This window comes from Meles meles, chromosome 4 (assembly GCF_922984935.1).
Source record: "Meles meles chromosome 4, mMelMel3.1 paternal haplotype, whole genome shotgun sequence".
Lineage (NCBI taxonomy): Eukaryota > Metazoa > Chordata > Mammalia > Carnivora > Mustelidae > Meles > Meles meles.
Window position 1 is genome coordinate 146,636,686 of NC_060069.1, and position 24,667 is coordinate 146,661,352.

General features: G+C 38.1%; 1 long non-coding RNA gene and 1 pseudogene across 4 annotated transcripts in view; one reads left to right on the forward strand and one right to left on the reverse strand.

Annotated features, from left to right (window-relative positions):
• Positions 1-24,667, forward strand: part of LOC123940098 — a 315,785-nt gene that overhangs the window by 52,966 nt on the left and 238,152 nt on the right. For 3 of the 4 annotated variants that reach the window (XR_006818031.1, XR_006818028.1, XR_006818030.1), the window contains exon 4: positions 8,231-8,316. The exons of the other annotated variant lie outside the window; for it this stretch is intronic. This is a non-coding gene — a long non-coding RNA (uncharacterized LOC123940098). The remainder of the gene's footprint in view (positions 1-8,230; positions 8,317-24,667) is intronic. 4 annotated transcript variants of the gene reach the window in all.
• Positions 10,170-10,646, reverse strand: LOC123940096 (annotated as a pseudogene).

The following is a 24,667-nucleotide window of genomic DNA, read 5'->3' on the forward strand; positions in this document are numbered from 1 at the left end:
ATCTTTAAAAAAAAATGTTACAAGCATCACTTTCACTATTGTGGAGTACAGGGAAGAACACAAGAAAACCAACAGACAGAAGTCCATGGGAGACAAACCGTGAGAGACTGTGGACTCTGAGAAACTGAGGGTTTGGGGGGGGGGGGAGTGGGGTGAGCCTGGTGGTGGGTATTGTGGAGGGCACGTATTGCATGGAGCACTGGGTGTGGTGCATAAACAATGAATTTTGGAACACTGAAAAGAAATAAAATAAAATAAAATGGAAAAAAAAGGGGAGATAATTATGTCTCTCCTCGCATGAGAAGATTAAAACAGACAAAGATGCTTATTCAGCAAGGGCCATTGACCAGATCAGTCTCACAGAGAACTATCTTCTATTGCAATTCTGACTCAGTCTGTAACATTTGGTTAAGCACTTAACTTTTCTGTGGTACGGTTTTCCAATCCATTATGTGACTATTACAGTACCTTCTGCCTGCTGGTGTGCAAGAATGTTTAGGTGATTCATTTAATAATTGCTAGGAAGAGCTTTGAGCTCCTTAGAGGAAACCAAGAACAAAGATTTAAGTGCTATTATTAGTTACAAAGTCTTACTGCATTGCTCGAGTCTCTGATTCCCCCCTCTTTTTTTTTTTTAAGTTCAACTGTTTTTTTTTTTGTTTTTTTTTTGTGGCTTTCTCAATTCTACCCTAGTTCCCTTTACACAATTGCAGGGTGCAATGATATCATGTATCCCAAATGACAGTCCTATAATCACATTAGCACCTTGGATGAATGTAAAAATGTAGAAAAGTTAGAGGATTTTGAGCCTGTCTTAAGATAACTAAAAAAAAACACTTAAGGTAGCTTGAGTAGAAGAAGATAATTAGTGAGAGACCAAAATCAGTCAGGAACATACCAAAATGTTATGTCCGGTGGCACTTGACATATGACCCATAATACACTATGTTCTTGCTAAGAAATAAGGACAGCTGGTTCCAGGATGAAAGAGAAACTTAGTTCATATTGTCATATTGTTTGATACAAAAACTTTTGGGTCTGTTTTGATGTCAAAAATCCACTTTTATTTATTGATTGATTTTTGAAATTTTATTTACTTGACAGAGATCACAAGTAGGCAGAGAGGCAGGCAGAGAGAGAGAGGAGGAAGCATGCTCCCCACTGAGCAGAGAGCCTGATGTGGGGCTCAATCCCAGGACCCTGGGTTCATGACCTGAGCCAAAGGCAGAGGCTTTAACCCACTGAGCCACCCAGGCGCCCCAACGATCCACTTTTAAAAGAATTGTCCACCAAATGATACAAACTTCGTGGAGACTATCAGCGCCTCTTCAAGGAGTAACTAAGAGATTGCAATGGGGCCTCTCCATAGGATTTTGGGGCAATGGGAAGAATGTGTGATTCATTGGAATTCTAAGTCTCATTATATTCTTTCAGGTTGAGAAATAGTGTGGGATATTTGCTCCATCATGGCTCTTTAGATTTTTTTTTTCAACCCAGAACAGATAAATATTTATGTCATGGTTTAAGCTTTCATGACTCTAAAGAGAAGTTGTAGATTGGCTTGTACCTCTAGCCCTGCTCTCCCTCCCCTGAGAGCTGGCCTTATACCTTAGAGCATTAGGTTTGCATATTGAAATGCCAGCTTGACCTCGCTGCCTGAAAGTCTTGAATGTCAAGCCCACAACAGAATTAATTAATTTCTCTTACATGTTGGTAATTTCCTGTTACTCTCCTAAGTAATGCTAATTTCATGTACTCCCTTGTCATGAGAGGATGTTAGGTCCTCTGTATTTTAGCATATCCTGGCATCTATATTGTCATCATCATATACTGGTGTCATACGCTGTCATTGTTGTCCCATTCCAAGAACTCATAGAAATGGTGGCCACCTGAAAGAGGCAGGGGTCATACCAACTCAGTTCATGGTTACTGAAGCAACTATTGAGTTAACGGAGAAATTGCAGATACTTAATATAAACAACTATACTTTAATCATGTAATGATGATAAATTTTCCTCAAGACATTGGAGAGTAAATTAAAATGAAGGCAAAGGACAGGGCATGACAGCAATACAGGACTACTGTTTCCCTCTCTGTGGTATGTGCCTTATCTGCTTCCTATCTTATTATTATTTTTCTTTTTTTATTAACATATAATTTATTATTTGGCCCAGGGGTACAGGTCTATGAATCATCAGGTTTACACACTTCACAGCACTCACCATAGCACATACCCTCCCCAATGTCCATAACCCAGCCACCCTATCCCTTCCCCCACACCTGACAGCAACCCTCAGTTTTTTCCGTGAGATTGAGTCTCTTATGATTTGTCTCCCTCTCGATCCCATCTTGTTTCATTTTTTTCCCTCCCTACTCCCCACAACCACCCACCCTGCCTCTCACTTTCCTCATATCAGAGAGATCATATGATAATTGTCTTTCTCTGATTGACTTATTTCACTTATTGTAATACTCTCTAGTTCCATCCACGTCGTTGCAAATGGCAAGATTTTGTTTCTTTTGATTGCTGCATAGTATTCCATTGCATATATACACCACATCTTTATCCATTCATCTGTTGAAGGACATCTAGGTTCTTTCCATAGTTTGGCTATTGTGGACATTACTACTGTAAACACTGGGGTGCACATGCCCTTCGGATCACTACATTTGTATCTTTAGGGTAAATACCCAATAGTGTGATTGCTGGGTCATAGGGTAGCTTTATTTTAAACCTTTTGAGGAACCTCCATACTGTTTTTCAGCATGGCTGCACCAGCTTGCAGTCCCACCAACAGTGTAGGAGGGTTCCCCTTTCTCCGCATCTTCACCAACACCTGTCATTTCCTGACCTGTTAATTTTAGCCATTCTGACTGGTATGAGGTGGTATCTTACTGTGGTTTTGATTTGTATTTCTCTGATGCTGAGTGATGTTGAGCACTTTTTCATGTTTCTGTTGCCATCTGGATGTCTTCTTTGCAAAAATGTCTGTTCATGTCTTCTGCCCATTTCTTGACTGGATTCTTTGGTCTTTGGGTGTTGGGTTTGATAAGTTCTTTATAGACTTTGGATACTAGCCCTTTATGTGATATGTCGTTTGCAAATATCTTCTCCCATTCTGGCAGTTGTCTTTTGGTTTTGTTGACTGTTTCCTTTGCTGTGCAAATGCTTTTGATCTTAATGAAGTCCCAATAGTTCATTTTTGCCCTTGCTTCCCTGGCCTTTGGTGATGTTTCTAGGAAGAAGTTGCTGCGGCTGAGGTCAAAGAGGTTGCTGCCTGTGTTTTTCTCAAGAATTTTGATGGATTTCTGCCTCACACTGATGTCTTTCACCCATTTTGAGTTCATTTTTGCATGTGATATAAGGAAATGGTCCAGTTTCATTCTTCTGCATGTGGCTATCCAATTTTCCCAACACCATTTGTTGAAGAGACTGTCTTTTTTCCATTGGACATTCTTTCCTGCTTTGTTGAAGATTAGTTGACCATAGAGTTGAAGGTACATTTCTGGGCTCTCTATTCTGTTCCATTGATCTATGTGTCTCTTTTTGTGGAAGTACCATATTGTCTTGATAATTACAGCTTTGTAATAGAGCTTGAAGTCTGGAATTGTCATGCTGCCAACTTTGGTTTTCTTTTTCAACATTCTTCTGGCTATTTGGGGTCTTTTCTGGTTCCATATAAATTTTAGGATTATTTGTTCCATTTCTTTGCAAAAAATTGGTGGTATTTTGATAGGGATTGCATTAAATGTGTAGATTGCTTTAGGTAGCATAGACATTTTCACAATATTTGTTCCTCCAATCCAGGAGCATGGAACATTTTTCCATTTCTTTTTGTCTTCCTCAATTTCTTTCATGAGTACTTTATAGTTTTCTGAGTATAGATTCTTTTCTCTTTGGTCAGGTTTATTCCTAGGTATCTTATGGTCTTGGGTGAGTTATAAATGGGATCGACTCCTCAATTTCTTTCTTCTGTATTATTGTTGGTGTATAGAAATGCAACTGATTTCTGTGCATTGATTTTATATCTTGACTCTTTACTGAATTCCTGTATGGGTTCTAGCAGTTTTGAAGTGGAGTCTTTTGGATTTTCCACATAACGTATCATATAATCTGCAAAGAGACAGAGTTTGACTTCTTTGCTGATTCGGATGCTTTTATTTCTTTTTGTTGTATGATTGCTGAGACTAGGACTTCTATGTTGAATAGCAGTGGTGATAGTGGACATCCCTGCCGTGTTCCTGACCTTAGGGGAGAAGCTCTCAGTTTTTCCCACTGAAAATGATACTCACTGTGTGTTTTCATAGATGGCTTTGATGATATTGAGGTATTAACCCTCTGTGCCTACGCTGTGAAGGGTTTTGATCAGTAAAGGATGCTGTACTTTGTCAAGTGCTTTTTCAGCATCTATTGAGAGTATCATATGGTTCTTGTTCTTTCTTTTATTAATTTATTGTATTATATTGATTGATTTGCGGATGTTGAACCAACCTTGCAGCTCAGGAATAAATTCCACTTGGTCATGGTGAATAATCCTTCTAATGTACTGTTGGATACTATTGGCTAGTATTTTGGTGAGAATTTTTGCATCTGTGTTCATCAAGGATATTGGTCTCTAATTCTCCTTTTTGATGGGGTCTTTGTCTGTTTTTGGGAGGTAATGCTGGCCTCATAAAATGAATTTGGAAGTTTTCCTTCCATTTCTATTTTTTGAACTGCATTAGGAGAATAGGTATTAATTCTTCTTTAAATGATTGGCAGAATTCCCCTGGGAAGCCGTCTGGCCCTGGGCTCTTGTTTTTTGGGAGATTTTTGATGACTGCTTCAATCTCCTTACTGTTTATGGATCTGTTCAGGTTTTTTGTTTCTTCTTGGTTCAGTTGTGGTAGTTTATATGTCTCTAGGAATGCATCCGTTTCTTCCAGATTGTCAAATTTGTTGGCATATAATTACTCATAACATGTTCTTCAAATTGTTTGTATTTTTTTGGTGTTGGTTGTGATCTCTTCTCTTTCATTCATGATTTTATTTATTTGGGTCATTTCTCTTTTCTTTTTGATAAGTCTAGCCAGGTGTTTATCAATCTTATTAATTCTTTCAAAGAATCAGCTCCTAGTTTTATTGATTTGTTCTACTGTTCTTTTGTTTTTATTTCATTGATTTCTACTAGGATCTTTATTATTTCTCTTATCCTCTTGGGTTTAGGCTTTCTTTGCTGTTCTTTAGCTTCTTTAAGTGTAGCGTTATGTTGTGTACCTGAGACCTTTCTTGTTTCTTGAGAAATGCTTGTATTGCTATATACATTCCTCGCCGGACCATCTTTGCAGTTTCCTGAAGATTTTGAACAGTCGTGTTTTCGTTATCATTTGTTTCCATGAATTTTTTCAATTCTTCTTTAATTTTCTGGTTGATCCATTCATTCTTTAGTAGGATGCTCTTGAGACTCCATGTATTTGAGTTCTTTCCAGCTTTCCTCTTGTGATTGAGTTCTAGTTTCAGAGTACTGTGGTCTGATAATATGCAGGAATTATCCCTATCTTTTGATACTAGTTGAGACCTGATTTGTGACCCAGGATGTGATCTATTCTGGAGAATGTTCCATGTGTACTAGAGGACAATGTTGTTGTTGGGATGTTGCTTTGGGATGGAATGTTCTAAATATATCTGTGATGTCCATCTGGTCCAGTGTGTCATTTAAAGCCTTTATGCCCTTGTTGAGCTTTTTTTTTTTTTTTAAGATTTTATTTATTTATTTGACAGACAGATCACAGGTAAGCAGAGAAGCAGGCAGAGAGAGAGGGGTTAAGCAGGCTCCCTGCTCAGCAGAGAGCCCAATGCAGGGCTTGATCCCAGGACCTGGAGATCATGACTTGAGCTGAAGGTGGAGGCTTAACCCACTGAGCCACCCAGGCACCCACCTTGTTGATCTTTTGCTTAGATGATCTGTCCATTTTAGTAAGGGAGGTGTTAAAGTCCCCTACTATTATTGTATTATTGTCAATGTGTTTCTTTGATTTTGTTATTAATTGGTTTATATAATTGGCTACTCCCATGTTAGGGTCATAGATATTTAAAATTCTTATATCTTCATGTTGGACAGACCCTTCAAGTATGATATAGTGTCCTTCCTCATCTCTTATTATAGTTTTTGTCTTAAAATCTAATTTATCTCATATAAGGATTGCCACCCAGCTTTCTTCTGATGTTCATTAGCATGGTAAATTGTTTTCTACCCCCTCACTTTAAATCTGGATATGTCTTTGGGTCTAAAATGAGTTTCTAGCAGACAGCATATTGATGGGTCTTTTTTTTTTTTTAATCCATTCTGATACCCCATGTCTTTTGATTGAGACATTTCATCCTTTTACTTTTGGGGTAACTATTGAAAGATATTAATTTAATGCCAATGTATTACCTGTAAGGCGACTGCTCCTGTATATTGTCTCTGTTCCTTTCTGATCTGTTACTTTTAGGCTCTCTCTGTGCTCACAGGACCCCTTTCAATATATCCTATAGGGCTGGTTTGGTTTTTTAAAATTCTTTTAATTTTTGTTTGTTCTGGAAATTTTTTATCTTTCCTTCTATTTTCAGTGACAGCCTAGCTGGATATGGTATTCTTGGCTGCATATTTTTCTTGTTTAGTCCTCTGAATATATCCTGCCAGTCCTTTCTGGCCTGCCAGGTCTCTGTGGATAGGTCTGCTGCCAATCTAATATTTCTACCATTGTATGTTACAGACCTCTTGTCCCAAGCTGCTTTCAGGATTTTCTCTTTGTCACTAAGACATGTAAATTTTACTATTAGATGATGGGGTGTGGACCTATTTTTATTGATTTTTGAGGGGGATTCTCTGTGCCTTCTGGATTTTGATGCTTGTTCCCTTTGCCAAATTAGGGACATTCTCTACTATAATTTGCTCCAATATACCTTCTGCCCCCTCCCTCTTTCTTATTCTGGGATCATAATTATTCTAATATTGTTTTGTCTTATGGTATCACTTATCTCTCAAATTCTCCCCTCATGGTCCAATAGTTGTTTGTCTCTCTTTTGCTCATCTTCTTTATTCTCCATCATCTTGTCATCTATATCACTAATTTTCTCTTCTGCCTCATTTATCCTAGCAGCAAGACCCTACATTTTTGATTACACCTCATTCATAGTTTTTTTTTTTAATTTATTTCAACTTGGTTAGATGTTAATTCTTTTATTTCTCCAGAAAGGGACTTTATTTCTCCAGAAAGGGATTCTCTAATATCTTCCATGTTTTTTTTCGAGCCTAGCTATCACCTTGATAATCATCATTCTGAACTCTAGTTCTGACATATTACTAAAGTCCGTATTGATTAGGTCCCTAGCCGTCAGTACTGCCTCTTGTTTTTTTCTTTTATGGTGCGTTTTCCACCTTGTCGTTTTACCCACATAAGAAGAGATGAATGAGAGGACAAAATATTAAAGGGTAGCAATGACCCCAGAAAAATATACAGTAAACACATCAGAAGAGACCTGAAACTGGGGGGAGAAGAAAGGGGAAAAAAGAAAAAAATTATATATATATATATATACACATATATATGTGTGTGTGTGTATATATATGTGTGTGTGTGTGTATATATACATATATATATATATATATATATATATATATATATATATTAGACTGGTGAATAGAACAGAACCACACACTTGATTTTGGGTATAGTTTAGTCTATTAGAAGATAATATCACCCAAAACTTTAAAGAAAGAAAAACTTATATATATACAAAAATAAGGGTAAACATGATGAAGGATGGAGTATGATTGTAAAGATGAAACTTGAAAAAGGTTCTAAAAAAAGGATTGATAAGATAAGAAGTTGGTTGAAAAAAGAAAAAAAAAGAAGAAAGAATGTGAATGGTCTGGAGATTAGAATAAAGCTATGCGCTAGATTTAGGGTATATTTTGATGTAGTAGAAGAAATTTTATCCCAAAACTTTAAAGAAAGAAAAATCTGTATGTATACAAAAAATAAAGTTAAATGAAATGAAGGGATAAAATATGACTATAACAATGAAAATTTAAAAAGATTTTTTAAAAAGTATTGATAAGATAAAATAGTTAAAAACATTAAAATAGGAAAGAGGAAAAATTAAAAAAATAGAAGGAAAAAGTAAAATTAAAAAAAAATTTAACTTTGAAAGACTAAAAGATCATAGGAAAAAAGCCATGAATTCTGTGTTGCTTTCCCCTAGCTCTGGAGTTCCGCAGTTCTCATTGTTCACTGAACTGGTGTTGGCTGGATGTTCCTGCTGATCTGCTGGGGGAGGGGCCTCTTGCAGTGAGTATCAGATGTCTTTGCCTGAGACAGAATTACACTGCTCTTGCCAGGGGCCAGGCTAAGTAATCTGCTCAGGTTCGCTCTTGGTAGTTTTTGTTCCCTGAACCTTTCCGTACAGCTTTGGAGGACGGGAATGAAAATAGCGGCCTCCTAATCTAGAGCCTCGTGGGAGGCAAGATCTGAGGGCCCCACTCCTCAGTGTGCCCTTAGAGAAAAGCAGTCAATGCCTCCCTTCTCCCTGGTCTCTGGTTGTACTCCGTGCTCACCTGGCCTGTGACTGAGTGTTTCTATCTCTCTCACATGGCCCCATTTGGAGCCTCCAAACCCAGCAGATTCCTGCAGTGTACTCCCGTGCCTCTCCTACTGGAGGAGGGAGGAGGAGGAGGGAGGAGGAAGGAGACGTCTCTCTGGATCTGCCACTTGTCAGGTCCCTGCTCGAAGAGCAGTGGTCCAACTATGCCTTGGATCATGGTTTAAGGTAACCCTGAGCTGAGACTCCAGTCCTCAGCCCCATCTCTTTAGCTGTCTTCCCTCCTCTGATACCTGGGAGCTCTGCCACACTCAGACACCCCTGGTCTTTCTGTGACCCTGCGTGTCCCGAGACCTCACTGTCCCCTTGAGAGCTCCATCCCCGGCTTAGCCTCTGGAGTGATGTCCCTCATGGAGCAGACTTCTAAAAGTTCTGATTTTGTGCTCTGCTGCTCTCTTACTTGCCAGCCCTCTGTGGTCTATTTTCCTGCCACTTCAGATTCACTTCTCCACAAGTCCTACTGACCAAGTGGTCGATTTTTCTGTTCCTAGAATTGCTGCTCTTCTTCTCTTCTATCTCCTTTTGAGTTTGTAGGTGTTCAGAATGGTTTGATAACTATCTAGCTGAACTCCTAGGACCTGATGATATTCAGTTTCCTACTCCTCTGCCATCTTGCTCCTTAAATTCCTGTTTCCTATCTTATTTTTAACATTTTTTCCATGAAGCATTGTTTTTTTAATTTCAGTTATACACAGTGATTAAAAAAACCTAGGCCAAAAAAGAAAAAAATTCCCAGATAGAGGCCCTGGCAAACCGTATATAACTGATAGAGAAAAATTAACATCAAGACATTAAAGGTTTAGGTTATTGCTCATGCATTCACTTTTTTGGGGGGGGGAGGGGTCAGTCTATTTTTTTGCAAAGTACAATGAAAAGAGATGGCTCTCTCCTTTCCCTTTTCTCTCCCATTCCATAAAAATGTGACACACATCTGGCCGTCTCTGCTCATGGATTTTACTGTTCAGTTTGCTCAGAAAGTGAGCATGTCATCACAGTCCAGCATCTGAGAGCCCCAAGGGGCTCTGGGCAGGACCCTGGGATGAGTGAGGGATCCAAGAGAGGCTTATGTATATAACATGTAAGACCATGTTAATATATATATTAATATATATATTAATCTATTTATATATGCAAATCTGTTTTATGTACAATAATTGGTTGTATCAAAGAATCATACCAAGGCCTTCTACTGGTAATCTTTCCCAAGACATATTCTTGGGAAAGGTGATGTTAGATATTTGCACACTTCATGGACTACCACACTTGCGATTTTGCGACTGATTTCAGTTTTGAGGCCATGCACACAATTCAAAATATACACAAACTGAGTTAAGGTGATAAAAGTGGACTGAAAGAGACCACAGGACTTGGAAGGAGCAACCTGTGTATTTTGCTTGGGAGCCACCAGACGACTAGCAAAGGCAGTGCAGAGTCTCAGAGCTCTTTTACTGCAGTGTGGGGTGCTGCTGAGCACCTACAGTGATTGCACAGCAGGTGGACAGACAACAGGTAAGACAGCTGTATGCTTCGCTTTTCTGAGGCCTCATTCCTTCTCTGCCTCTCCTTTCTTTGCTTCTTGTTTCAGTTTATAATCTGCTAGGGCAGCCTTGATTTGATCCTTGGCAAGCCTTGGGAGGCACAGCTCCTTGGTTGTCTGTGTTCTTGATGGTCAAGGCGTTCCTCTCCAGTGTTCCCTTATACCCATTCAGTGGTTAAGGAACTGGAGGCAGGAGCAGACCCACAGCCTGATGCTTTAAACCTGGTGTCCACAGATTTATCCTTTTCATCCATTTGAATCTGCAATTTCATTAGGTCACCATATGCTAGAGCCCCCACCAATCCAGTTCCACCCTTTTTTACTGCCTTGTCAAGGGACCCCACATTTCTAGGATTGTCTTAATGATCAACAACCTCCTTGTGATCCAGCTGGCCGCAGCCAACAGTTCCGGGGCAGGGGCGGGCTCCGGGGCAGCAGGACTGATGCTGCGTGCTTCAGCCTGCCCACTCCAGCCGCTGCCATCTTGGGCTTTTGCATTGACTTTCAAAAAATGGGTTTTAAATAAATTAAAGAGGGTGCATTTGCTTGTTATGAAGTAATTCAAACAGGGAAGTTTTAAAGTTAATATCTTTCAGTGTCCTATGTATTTTTCCCCAGCCAGGTGGTGTCATTGTCTGTGAGGCTCCGGTCCCATTTCCCCAGGCTAAGTGAATAAGGGGCCTTTCAGAAACCTTGCTTACACACACACACACACACACACACACACACACACACACACAGAGACACACACACCCACGTGCAGACACTGTGCATACATATCTATCATATCTTTCTATATAGCATATTATTTATACCATTTGTCATACCTTATATATGATACATCTTTTTAATTTTGACAAAAAAAATGGATCATGCGGCATTTACTATTTTGTAATTTATCTTTTGCATTACACTGTGGGCATCTTTCCATTTCAATATGATGAATCTACCACATTTATCCTAATGTCTGCAAAGTCGTCCCTTGAGATGTATCCCAATTTATTTCAACAATTCCCAAATGACTGACATTTGTTTTGGTTTCCAGCTATTAGCAATATACTACAATAAGCATCTTTCTTTGTAGGTATAATCTCTGTGCATTCTGTGGAGAGCATGTATGGAGGATAAATACCTAGGAATGGAATTCCTGGACCAAAGATCTATGCATATGAATTCTGAGAAATATTGGCAAAGGGAGAGAGGCTGCATATGTTTATTCTCTCACTAGCACTGTGGGAAAGGATTTTATTATCCATGTTTTTACCAATTGTTAAGCTAAGCCAAACCACAGAGGGCTGGTCTGGCTTTGAAGATTGGCAATGGGACTCTAATCAATTTTGCTTTTATTTCAGTTTGCTGCTGAGACAGCAAACAAGCAGGGCAAGGGATAGTTCCTGGACCAGAGGTTCTCAAAGTGTGGTCCCTGACCCAGAAATAGCATCATTACCTAGGAACTTGTTACAAATGCTTGTTCTCAGGTCCCACCCTTGACCTCCTGAATCATAAATTCTCAAGGCAGGGCCCAGCAATCTTCTGTGTTTTAACAAGCCCTCCATATGATTCTGATATTTGCCAAAGTTTGAGAAGCACCACAGTAGAGCTTGATCAAAGTGAGGATACAGTTTCCCAGTGCATTCTTTATGCCTCCTGGAGTTGAATCTGGAATTCTCTGGTTCAAGTTGAAGGTGCCCCAGGCTACATACTCTCTGTATCTTACACTGTTTGTGTGGGACAGGAGCCAAACTGGCACTCAGTGAATAATTATTCTAATAAAAGGCAACCTCTGCTGCCCGATAGTTACAAAGCTTTGTGTCCTATTTCTTATAGCATTAGGAATCTACAGTGGACATGGCCAAATATTAACAAAATTTTGGCTTCTTGTCTGTCTGAAAAATGGCACCTCATTCCTATTTTATATTAATTTCTTTAATTATAAGTCAAGTTGAGCATCTCTTCATTTTATAGGACATTTGCACTTCTTTTTACCCTTATTTCCTCTTTAGTTATTTGCTATATTTTCTATTGGCTGGCTGCCTCTTTATTACCTTTTAAACAATTTTAATTTTAAGGAACTTAGCACTTTGTCATTTGTGTTTTTATCCAGTTTGTGATATATCATTTGAATTTAGTTACAGTAAATTTTTGCATTGCAGATAGTTAAAAGTTTTATGTAGTCAAACTCATTAGTTTTTAGCTTTCTGAATTTTATGTAATCTTAGGTAGGTCTTCCCAACTGTAGGATAGTTATAAAAAAAACCCTCATATTTTCTTCTAAACTTTATGGTTTTATTTTTAGTATAGCTCTTTGATGTAAATAGAATTTATTGTACTTAGGAGGTGAGGTATGCATGTAAACATATTTTCCAAAAGCTTAAAAGTTATCCCAGTATCATTTATTTATGTACTTTGTCTTTTCTCCAATGATCTGAAGTAACCTATTAATCATATCAAAGTAAGAATGTATATTTGGAACTATTTCTAGAGTATAGTCTATTAATTGATGTAGTCATTACTTTGTAGTTCAATTTAGAGGGGAAAAAAAGACTTTCAGTATAAAATTTTCCTAACCAAGAACAGAATATATCTTTATAGTTACCCATTTTCTTTTTCTTTTTTTTCCCCCTTTTTTCCTCAGGAGTGACATGAACTTTCTCCATAGGTGTTGCACATGTATTTTATAAAATCATGAATTAAAAATAATTTTTATTGACGATAGTTGACACAAATGTTACACTAGTTTCTGGTGTAGAGTGTAGTGATTCGGCAAGTCTATCCATTATGCTCTTCTCGCCACAAGTGCGTCTACATCTGTCAGCATGCAATGTTATTACAGTACCGTTGACCATATTCCTCTTTTATCCCCGTGATTTATTCATTCCATCCCTGGAAGCCTGTCTCTCCCACTCCCCTTCCCCCATTGTGCCCATCCTTTGATCACCCTCCCCTTTGGCAACCATCAGTTTGTATATTTGTGAATTTTTAAAGGTGATGTTTTCCTCTATTATGATTTTTTTTACATTATTTGCATGTGTAGTAAAGCTCGCTATCTTTATGTATTACTTTCATAACCAGTCATCTAACTGAATTGTCACATTATTTCTGCTAGTTTTTGGAGGATTCTTATAGGGTTTTCAAGTTTACAATAATCATCTACAAAGAATATAAAGCATCCTAGCTATGAGATCAGACTTTGATTATGGAATTTTTGTTGTGGAATATGACCTTCTTTCTAGTTTCCTGCTTTAAAAAAATACCACTTTTAATGAATATAACACAAATTTGATAATTTTAAGTTGGCAATTCTGAGTTTTGACAAATGCATGCAGTTTTATTTTGTGTAATTACATAAAAATACAGTTTTATAAGTTGTATTTTTAAAAAATGTTTTATTTATTTATTTGACAGAGAGAACACAAACAAGGGGAGCAGCAGAGGGAGAGGGAGATGCACACTCCCGGTTGAGCAGAGAGCCTAACATGGGGTTCCATCCCAGGACCCTGGGACCACGACCCCCGCTGAAGTCTGACTCTTAACCAACTGAGCCACTCAGGTGCCCCATAAGTTGTATTTTTGTATAATTACACAAAAACAGTTTATATTACTATCATGTCATTACTACCACAATCATGACATAGAACGTATCTATCACTCCAGAAAGTTCCCTCTGCCTCCTTTCTTGCTTCTTCTCATGTCCGGCCCCTGGCAATCCCTAAATGGCTTTTTGTCATTGTAGTTTTGCCCTTTCTAGAATTTTGTATGGATGGAACAATATAATATGCAGTCTTTTTTTGTCTGAACTTTTCCATTTGGTATTCCATCAAATGGATATACAACACATTTGTTTATATTCACCACTTGATGGACACTTGGGTTGTTTACAAATTTTATTTTTGGTTAATGAAAACAGTGGTTGTGAACATTCAAATGCATGTCTTTGGGCATATGTTACTATTTCTCTTGTGTAAATGCTTAGGAGTGAGATTGCTGAGTTTTATGGTAAGAGTGTATTTCCACTTAAGAAGAAACTGCTTAACTGTTTCTCACATGGTTGTACCATTTTATATTTCTACCCACAGCATATGAATGAACTGGTTGCTCCACATTCTCACCAGCATTAAGTATTGTACATTTTAGTGGCGCCTGGGTGGCTCAGTGGGTTAAGCCGCTGCCTTCGGCTCAGGTCATGATCTCAAGGTCCTGGGATCAAGTCCCGCATTGGGCTCTCTGCTCAGCAGGGAGCCTGCTTCCCTCTCTCTCTCTCTGCCTGCCTCTCTGCCTACTTGTGATTTCTGTCTGTCAAATAAATAAATAAAATCTTTAAAAAAAAAAGTATTGTACATTTAAAAAAAATTCTTATGCCTTTTTGTGGTTTGTGGCTTTAATATGCATTTTCCTGGTGACTAATGATATTGAGCATCTTTGTATATTCTCACTTATCTATTTTATTTGATGAAGTATTTTTTTCAAAAAATTTTTCCAATTTTTAATTGGATTGTTTACCTTACTGAGTCATAAATCTCCTTTAGATTTTCTCCCAACAAATACTTTATCAGCTGTATGTTTTGCAAATACTTTATCCCAGTCTATGACTTGCCTTTTTATTTTCCTTACAGTATCTTTTGAAGAGCAAGGTTTTTCATTTTTGAAGTCTAATTTACACTCTTTTTTAGTTTTGTGGTTTATGTTTTTATAGAAATCTAGTGTAATTAGAGGTATAAAAAACCATTTTCTCCTATGTTTTCTTCTACAAGTTAAAAAAAATCAACTCTTACATTTAGGTCTATCCTTTCTGAGCTAAATTTTGGATGTGGTGTGAAGAGGAGTTTGACATTTTCTCTTTTGTTTTTGTATGTGAAATCCAATTTTTTGGCACTATATGTTGAAAAGAATATCCTTTCCACCCTGAAACACATTGGTACCTTTACACATTGGTAATCAGTGAGCTATATATGTATATAGGTCCATTGCTGGACTCACTGCTTTGCTCCATAGATTTTTATGTCAATACCAGACTCACTTGGTTACTGTAGATTTATATTGAGTTTAAGTGTACACACAATACTAAGTAGGAGTTTAAGACTTCCAATTTGGGGATGCCTGGTGGTGCTGTTGGTAAACATCCCACTCTTGGTTTTGGCTCGAATCCTGAGATTGAGCCTGATGTTGGGCTCTGTGCTCAGGGCAGAGTCTGCTTGAGCTTCTCTCTCCTTCCTCTGACCCTCGTGCTTCTGCTTTCTCTCTCCTCCTCCTCCTTTCTCTCTCTAAAATAAGTACAGTTAAATCTTAAAAAAAAAAAAGGACTTCCAATTTTGTTTTTCTTTTTTGAAAGGCTTCCAACTTATTCTTTTCCTTGGCTTTTCTAGGTGTTTTACATCTCTATATGAATTTTAGAATCTGCTTGTAATTTATTAAAAAACACATTTTGGAATTATGTCATATCTATAAATCAATTTGAGGAGAATTGGTCTCTTATTTTAACAGTGTTGTATTTTTTGATTGATGAACATGGTATGATTCTCCATTGGCGTAGTCTTTTTGAATTCCTATTTAGTAGTTTTCCTTCTCCAGGTTTTATGTAGATAGATTTATTGGATTGAGGAGGTTCTGTTTTATTTCCAGTTTGCCTTATTTCTATCACAATTGGGTGTTAAAGTTTGTAAAATACTTTTTCTCTGCATCTGTTGAGATGATCATGTCATTGTTCATTTTTGATCTGTTAATATATGATGGCTCACATTTTTTCTCCTAGTGTTAAACCGACCTTATGTTACTGTGAAAGAATTGCTAAAGGAACCTCTTCAGACAGAAGGGAAATATCAGAAGGAAACTTGGAATATCAGGAATAAATAATATCTTTTAATTCCTAATATAAAAGTTTAGGAAATTAGTGTATTTATACTTTTCTCCAGATCCCCTTTCCCAATCCTTGCCCATTTTCCTTAGATCTATGCTTGCTTATATGTTTCAATGTTTATGCATTTGGATAATTTTCAGCCTTCTATATTTTAATCAGTTCAGTGTAAATTACAAACAATTTTATGCCATTAATTCTTTCTTTCTCAGTTCTTTTGGTTATAGTATTTGTTTGATGAGAATTTATCATCAAATAATTTTCTCCAAGAAGGGCTGGCTCACAGTTTTTTTTGGTACTGGTGTGGCTGCGAAGAAATCTGAGGCCATTGTGATTTTCCTCCTTGGTAGGTAAATTGCTTTTTCTGACTGAATGTTCATATAATTCTATTTTTATTCTTAAAGGTAAGCAGCCTCACAAGGATGTATCATGTTGATGACTACAGCAAATTGTTTTACCCTGGGATATGGTATGTCCCTTTGAGCCCCAGATTCCAGTCTCCCTTTATTTCAGAAATGTGTTTTATTTAATATTTGAACATTATTTTCAGATCCATTCATTTGACTTCCTTCATTGGTCAAGTTTGCATTTGGCTCTATTTGGTCTGTCTTCCATATCTATCTTTCTAATTATCTTTGTTTCTTTGTCCTTTGCCATTTAAGTTTCTGGATTTTTACAAGCCTTTCTTTAAAAAAACAGTTTTATTATATTGTCTTGTATTTCTATATCTTTTTTATTTCTATGGTGCTTGTTTTGTTAACTTTTATATCTTTTGTGTACTCTGCCAGTTCATATTCACCACCTTTCTTATTTCCTCTTTTTTTTTTTTTAAAGATTTTATTTATTTATTTGACAGACTGAGATCACAGGTAAGCAGAGAGAGAGAGGAAGGGAAGCAGGCTCCGTGCTGAGCAGAAAGCCCGTCCTCTTTAATTTCATATCCCTCCTCATGAAAATCTTCTTTGGATATAATTTCTGCCCCCTCTTTAATTTCTCTGAGAGTGTAGAGAATTATTTATCTTTTTTTTCTGTTTCTTGTGTAATTCTTCTGATGTATATTCCGATGTATATACATTTAAATGTTTCCCCTCTTTGTTCAAAAGAACTATACAAGTAATAAACGTTATTGATTGATTGATGGGTTGAGAGAGAGAGAACTCACAAGCATGAGTGAGGAGCGGCAGAAGGAGAAAGAGAGAGAGAGAGAAAATCATAAGCAGGCTCCAGGCTCAGCACTGAACAGCCTGGGGGGCTTGATCTCAGGACTCTTGAGATAATGACCTCTATGGAAATCGAGAGTCAGGCACTTAACTGTCGCCTCCAAGTGGTCAACTTTATGTGCTGTAGTATACTGTTGCCAGTTCTCTCTCTCTCTCTCTCTCTCTCTTTTTTTTAATATTTTATTTATTTATTTGACAGAGATCACAAGTAGGCAGAGAGGCAGGCAGAGAGAGAGAGGGGGAATCAGGCTCCCTGCTGAGCAGAGAGCCCGATGCGGAGCTTGATCCCAGGACCCTGGGAAAGTGACCTGAGCCAAAAGCAGAGGCTTAACCCACTGAGCCACCCAGGCACCCCATTTCTCTTTATGTGATGAGAGCAATCCCTGGATGGGAGAGCTAGAAACCTGACATGGATTAGAGGAAGATTGGATCTAGATGGCAAAAGAGACACAGGGCTGTGCATGCTTGTGGAAGGCAGAGGGTTGGTGCTTGCATGTGACTTCTCCCTGGACTGGCAGGAGAAATTGCCTGAGTGTGAAGGGAGGGACAGGGCTGGTCTAAGTAGCAAGACCTCTAGTAGCTTACCCAAATGAGGTCCATCCATGCAAGCGAAGCTCTAGGAAACCATGCTCACAGTACCGTCAAGTATAGCTTTGCTTTAAGTGGCCACATTATTTTATCTTGGTTAAGTAAACACTTGTCACCATGGCAAAAACTTGTCTGAGTGTATCATTTTTGCTGCTTGATATATGCTCATTTCAAAAAAAAAAAAGCAAACAATAAAAATATAGGTAGTAAAACAAAGTTCCTTTTTACTTTCTCCCAGTGCTTCACCCCGTTCCTAAGAAATAATTACTGTTTAATGCATTGATATATTCACTTGACCTTTTCCTGTGTATGTTTACACTTAAGAATTTTCTTTTTTTACTAATGTATCTTGGTTATCCTTTTATGCTAGTACCTATTTTTCTACTACAAAATTGACTTTCTGTTCTATTGTTTATCTAATCATTTACTATTCTTGTCCAGACATCTACCCTAAAATGCTACAAAGAATAGTCTTATATGTGGATACTGTGTCTGTTGCATGTAATCCTAGAAGTGGTTTTTGTAGGTATAAGAAAATGCATAAGTAGAGTTTTGATAAGTACTGAAAAATTATACTTCAAAAAGTCTGTTCCAATTTTTCTCACTAATGAGTCTGTTTTCCTACACACATTTTATCAGAATACAATATTACCCTGCTTTTTCATTTTGCCCATTAGGTAAGTTTTTAAACTCATTATTTTAAAAATTTGCATATTCCAAATTATAGTAGAAGTTCAGCATATTTTAAAAATATTCATTAGATACATATTTCTTCTCTGAATTTCTTTGTTTTTGTTAGGCTTTTTTTTTATTCTTTATTGATTTCTAAGGGCACTTTTTTCTTTTTCTTTCTTCTTTTTTTTTTTAGAGAGAGAGAGAGAGCATGTGTGGGCAGTGTGGAGGAGAAGGGAGGGGAATGTGGAGAAGAGTGGGGGAGGGACAGAGGGAGAGTGAGAATCTTAACACGCTCCATGCTCAGTGTGGAACCCAACTTGGGACTTAATCTCACAGCCTTGAGATCATGAGCTGAGCTGAAATCAAGAGCCAGATGTGTAACCAACTGAGCCACACCCAGGTGCCCCGTCTAGGGGCACTTTATGTTGGTTAATACCTATCTCTCATAGATGTCAGAAATTTTGTCTCCCAGTCAGTATTTCATCTTTGAATTTTATTTATAATATTTACAGTATTTAAAATAGTTAATTTTTAAAATCTTTGCATTTTATGACTTTCTTGTCTTTGCTTATGAAAGTATTCCCTACTTAAAGATTAAGACATAAAGTTCTCCTGTATTTTTCCTAATATTTATAGAATTTTTAATACCTTTTATGTATTGAGCTTAGTTTTTAATCTTTCTGTAAATAGCTAGCCTGTTATTCTAACATCATTTATTGAATTGTTGGTCTTTTCTCTCCTGATTTGAAATACCACATGATTTATCTTTTCATTTTGGTCTATTTATTGATTCTTGCAACAATGCCACACTATTCTTCAAATTTAAAGTGGTCCAGAAAGTCCCTCCTCATTTTTCTTTCTAAAACTGTACTATCTATTTCATTTCATTTTATTATATTTTATTTCATTTCATTTAAACATCCTTTTATGATTTTGATTGAAAATTTTATCAAATTTATTTATAAATTTAGAGAGATCTAATATCGTTCAATACTGGGTCTTCCCATTTAGAAAGATAGTTTGCTCTTCTATTACTTTAGAGCCTTTTTTACTTTCTTCAATAAAATTTTACAGCCTTCTTCATAAATGTGCATCTCTTGTTAAGCTTAGTTATGAATATGTTATTGGCTATTATGGGTTATTTAAGTACATGCTATTTAGTTGTTTCAGGTCTAAAAAAAACCTATTAACTCTTATATGTTGATCTTGTATCCATCTAACTAAATTCTCTGTTTGTTCTAAAATTTTATTAGTAGACTGCCTTGTGTGTCCTAGATGGGCATTCACATTGTTAGATAATAATAGTTTTGTCTTTTTCTTTCTAATGTTTATACTATTTTTTCCTCTAATATTTTAAGGTTTTTTTCAGTTAAAATTTTCCCCTGTAATAGGTATTTATTGAGTTCAGAACATCTCTTTTACAGTGTTAAGTTCCTTAAATACTTAGTGTTAATTGTTTGCTCTTTATTTGTGGTTGAGATTCTAGATTGAACAGTTCATTGCTGTTAGAGTGTATTTTCTCAAGCTAAATGAGGATCCCTGTTTGGCAGTTGATGCAAACTCATCACGCTTGGTGAGTCTACGGGAGAAGAGGACCAACATGTGGCTAAGAAGTTATAAAGGAAGTTTGACTTTTGGGAATGAGGCTCCCAGTGTCTGTTGGCAGACAGAGACTCTTTGTTTTGCTCTGGTCGTCTCTTACCTGAGTTGTAGAAAGGAGTACTGATAACTCTCCTGGGGGGGGGGGGGGGCAGATGGGAAGGAATGAGGAGTGGGTAGAGTAATGGGGGTGGGGATTGGCTGTCTTATCTGTGCGCTCTTCAGTTAATTACCTAGAACAGTCACGTGCTTCTTCCTGCCTTCATTGCCTCTGACTGTGGTATCATTCTGGAGTTCTTCTGGGAAAAAACCACCTTTGGGATGTTTTATTTGTCTTCTGAGAGGGGTTCCTCAGCTCTTTTGGTATATGTTGCTCATCTATTTGTCATTGCTCTATCACTTCTAGAAGCCTACACTTTTCTGGTCAGCTGGTAAACCTTATTTCCAGTGTTGTTATAAATTTGCTAATTTATTTCCTTTTCGAAGGGAGTGTTGGACTGTATTTTTTCGCAGACTTCGTGTTGGATCCTTTTCGATGAATTCTTATTCCTGATTAGGTACAGTATCATCCAGGCCCACTAATTTTCTCAAGAACTGAGTGGAGAGGGGGCAGGGAGTAACTGTGAGCAGCACTTTACTCATAATTTTATAAAAAGGTTTTTTTCTTGCTTTAATGAGGCTCATTATATAACATGTTGAAACACAGAAAAATGAAAAGAAGGAATCATTCATAATTCTATTATGACAATTACTGTTAATATTTAGATATGTTAACTTTTAGTCTTGTACTTAAACATATTTTACCATTATTGTGATTACATTTTCTCTAGTGTATTGTATTTATTTTTCAATTAACATCTTACTACATGTTTCTTATACTATTTGAAGCAATCATGATTAAATCCATACTTTAATAATGTCATAAGATACAATCAAATGCATCTTCCAAGTGTTGTATTTCCCTGTGTAAGGCTTTTGGATCAGTTGGTATTTGGATATTTTATTTTTAAAAAGGAAGGGAAGGAAATTTTATTTATATACTTTTATTATTTGTTTTTTGAGATAAAAGTTATAGCGACATGTATGGATCCTAAGTGAATAACTTAATGAGTTTAGATAAATGTGTATACCCAAGTAACCGTGATCCTAACTGGATAAAGAATACTTACTTGACTCATTTTAATAATGCAGTGATAATTACCTATAAGAAACTTTCCACTGTTTGGATTATTTAGGATTATTTACTTAGGTTATGTTCCTTGAAGTGAAATAATGTTGCCTCCTCTTACGAAATTTTGGTGGACTTTTTACCAAAATGTTTTTCAAGGGGTTGGATCAATGATCTGTCCCCACCAGGCAGTGGAGTGTGCCAACATTATCCAGTTGTTTCTCTGTGGTCCCCTTGACACTCTGATCAGCCCCACCAATAGAAAGCTCCACTGTTTCTTCTTGAAAGCAAATTGTGACTTTGTCATGTCAATACCTACCTCCACCCACCCATGATTCTGTGTTTAAGTGTGTGTGTATTTATGCATAAGAAATTGCCATTCTGCTTTTAGTGACCTATTTTTAATTTCTTGAGGAGCCTCCATACTGTTTTCAGGGTAGCTGTACCAATTTACCTTTCCATCAACAGTGCAAGAGGCTTTTCTTTGCTTTGCATCCTCACCAACCCTTGTTACCTCTTGCCTTTTTGCTAAAAGAAATCCCAATAGGTGTAGGGTGATATCTTTCTGTGGTTTTGATTTGTGTTTTCCTGACGATGCAGGTTGATTAGAACCTGGACCCTCAGGCAGAGGCTGGGAAAGTATGCAGGCAGTCTCCTTCTTGGGAGAAACTGGGAATTGGGCACTTGCCTGATGTCTTTGTGCTGGGTCCAGGGGTAGGGCTGCAGGGGGATGGAGGTGCTCTTACATGGTTAAACACTGCTTCGTGGTTTGTTATGGTCCTGTGGGATTTAGTGCAAGTCCGTTGGCTTTCCGAGCCAGGTCAGGTGACTGCTGTAAAAGTCAGAGGACTAGCATGTGTGGATAAGCTTTTTCAGGGAGAAACTAGAGACTGAGTTTTATTGTCAGGAGTGCACCAGCATGGGGAGAAAGGCAAGAGCTCACCAGCTCACTCGGGCTCTGGGGAGCATCCAGTCATCACCTTGATGCATGCTGGTTAGAAGCTGGGCTCTTCCGCAGGAGCTTGTGAATTATGTAGTCAAATCCTTGAAAGGAAAGCCTGGGAGATGAGCATTGTTGCCTGCTCTCTGCACTGAGCCCTGAGCAGGTAGCCATGCTGCTTTGTTGGCCAAGGTCCCTTGGGACACCTGAGTGAAAGCCCTGCTGACTCTCAAAGCCAAGTGATTTAGGGTCTTCTGTCTGGTGGAAGTCTTCCAAGTTGGGGAGCTAAATATGGGGTCCAAGCCCCTTTCTCCTCAGGGAGAGGCTGGGAGTTGGTGGTTCCCTCCCAACTGTATGTCATTATGCTTGGTGTGGGATTTATGGCACGGATTCTCAGCTTTTCCTACCTGTTTTGATATGGGTATTTTTTGAGTAGTCCCATATGTGGGGTCACTCAGTTTCTGAGTTTCTCTCAGTGGGGATTTTTCCATGTACAGCTGTACATTTGTAGGAGGAGGGAAATTCAGGAGCCTCCTTTGTCTAGAACAGTGGACAACCTCCTTGTTCTAAAATAGTAAATAAATGTTTTTGACTAAGTGAGCTATAGGGGGACAGGAATTGAGATCTGGACTGGAAGATATAACTTATTTCAATTTATTGGGAAAACACATCAATTTAGCATTTGTCCTTTTAAGAAAGGAGTTAACATTGGAGACAAATAGCACACTGAACTGAGGAAGTTCAAAAACTGATACATTTCTGTGGGATATCCTTGTTCAACTTCCAAGTCACCCAAGAGCAGGACAGTAGAGATGGTTTAAAGTAGAAACACATAGGTCGGTGGAGAGGTATGTCTTCTGTAACTGCTGCAGATGTACAGGAAAATGGGATGGCATCTCCCTGTAGTACTTCAGCCACGCCTAAGGCAAACTTCCTGTTGCTTTAACCTCTTAATTTTGGATATCTATATTAAGCAAATATTTATTAAAATATATCAGAGCTGCAGCTCTTCATCTGCTAAAATGGTAGATTTTTGAGGTGAGGATTCACCGCCACCCCTGCTTTTTAAAAATTTTTTAGAGGGACCCCTGGGTGGCTCAGTCATTAAGTGTCTGCCTTCGGCTCAGGTTGTGGTTCCAGGGTCCTGGGATTGAGTCCTCATCAGCTCCCTGCTCTGTGAATCTGCTTCTCTTTCCCTCTGCCTGCTGCTTCCCCTGTTTGTGCTCTCCCTCTCTGTCAAATAATAAATAAATAAAATCTTTAAAAAGAAAATTTTGGGAGAGAGAGAGAGAAAGAGAGATAGAGAGCTTATATAGAGGTGTCGGGGGAGGGGCAGGGGAAGAGAAAGTCTCTAGCAGGCTCCATGCCCGGTGTGGGTCCCACTCCGAGCTCCATCTCAGGACCCAGAGATCATGACCCTGAGCCAAAATCAAGAGTCACTGTTTAACAGACTGAGCCTCCCAGGTGCCCCCACAGTATGCCCCCACCTTTTTGATGGCAGTCTAATATTTGCTAATCTTAGTGGTGTGTGTGTGTGTGTGTGTGTGTGTGTGTGTGTGTGTGCTTTGCATCTTATACAATCATCTCAGCAACACATGTAGTTTTGTTTATTTATTTTCCAGCTTCCTTTTTATGCCCTTCCACTATCACAATTTAAATATACAAAACTCTGGCTGTGCAAGATATGGTCATTATATTTGTTAGCTCTTCTATGATGTTTATAAAATATGTCAACACCCTACAGTGAATTGGCATTGTTTTGCTATCCTACTTGCTATTTAAGAAATAAAACAAACGTCCCCGAGCAAATAATCTAACTCATTACCCTTCGGTAACATTTCGGAGATGGAAAATTTATGAATGATAAGAGCAGAGCGTAAGGGGAGGATGTACCCCATCTTACCCCACAGCCTGGCACTCATCCTGGGGGACAGTGGAGGTAGTCACAGACCCCCCTATCTTCTGCGTACCCTTTCACTCTCCACCTGCACTGTTCACCTGAGTATATTAGTCTCGCAGAGAGGGAGAGGAAAGCAGAGTGTGCACCTGCAATGTAGTGTGACTGCTGCAGCTTGGTGAGAGGTTGCCAGGGAAGCAATTTAAAAAAAAAGGTGGGGGAGGGGAATTGTCAAGGTTTGGCTTCTTGTGAAATTTGCCTGTCAGAACAGATGATGCATTTGGGCATAACACTCTCCCAGTTTCTTCTTCTGGCAGTTTTCTCCCTCATTTTCAAGGCTTTCAGAATTTTGCTGCAACTTACCCGTTTAAGGGGCTTTCCCCTTCACATCTTTCTCTGTTGAATGTTAGTCCTGAGAGGTGAGAGATGATGTTTAAAAACCTACTCAGGACTGCTTTGCTTAGAATCAGGTCAGCCAGACGGCAAGCCCTTCCAGGATCTGCCCTCACTCCCCTCCCTCAATTTGAGGGCAATTTGTCTAAAATTGGAAGAGGGTTTGATATTAT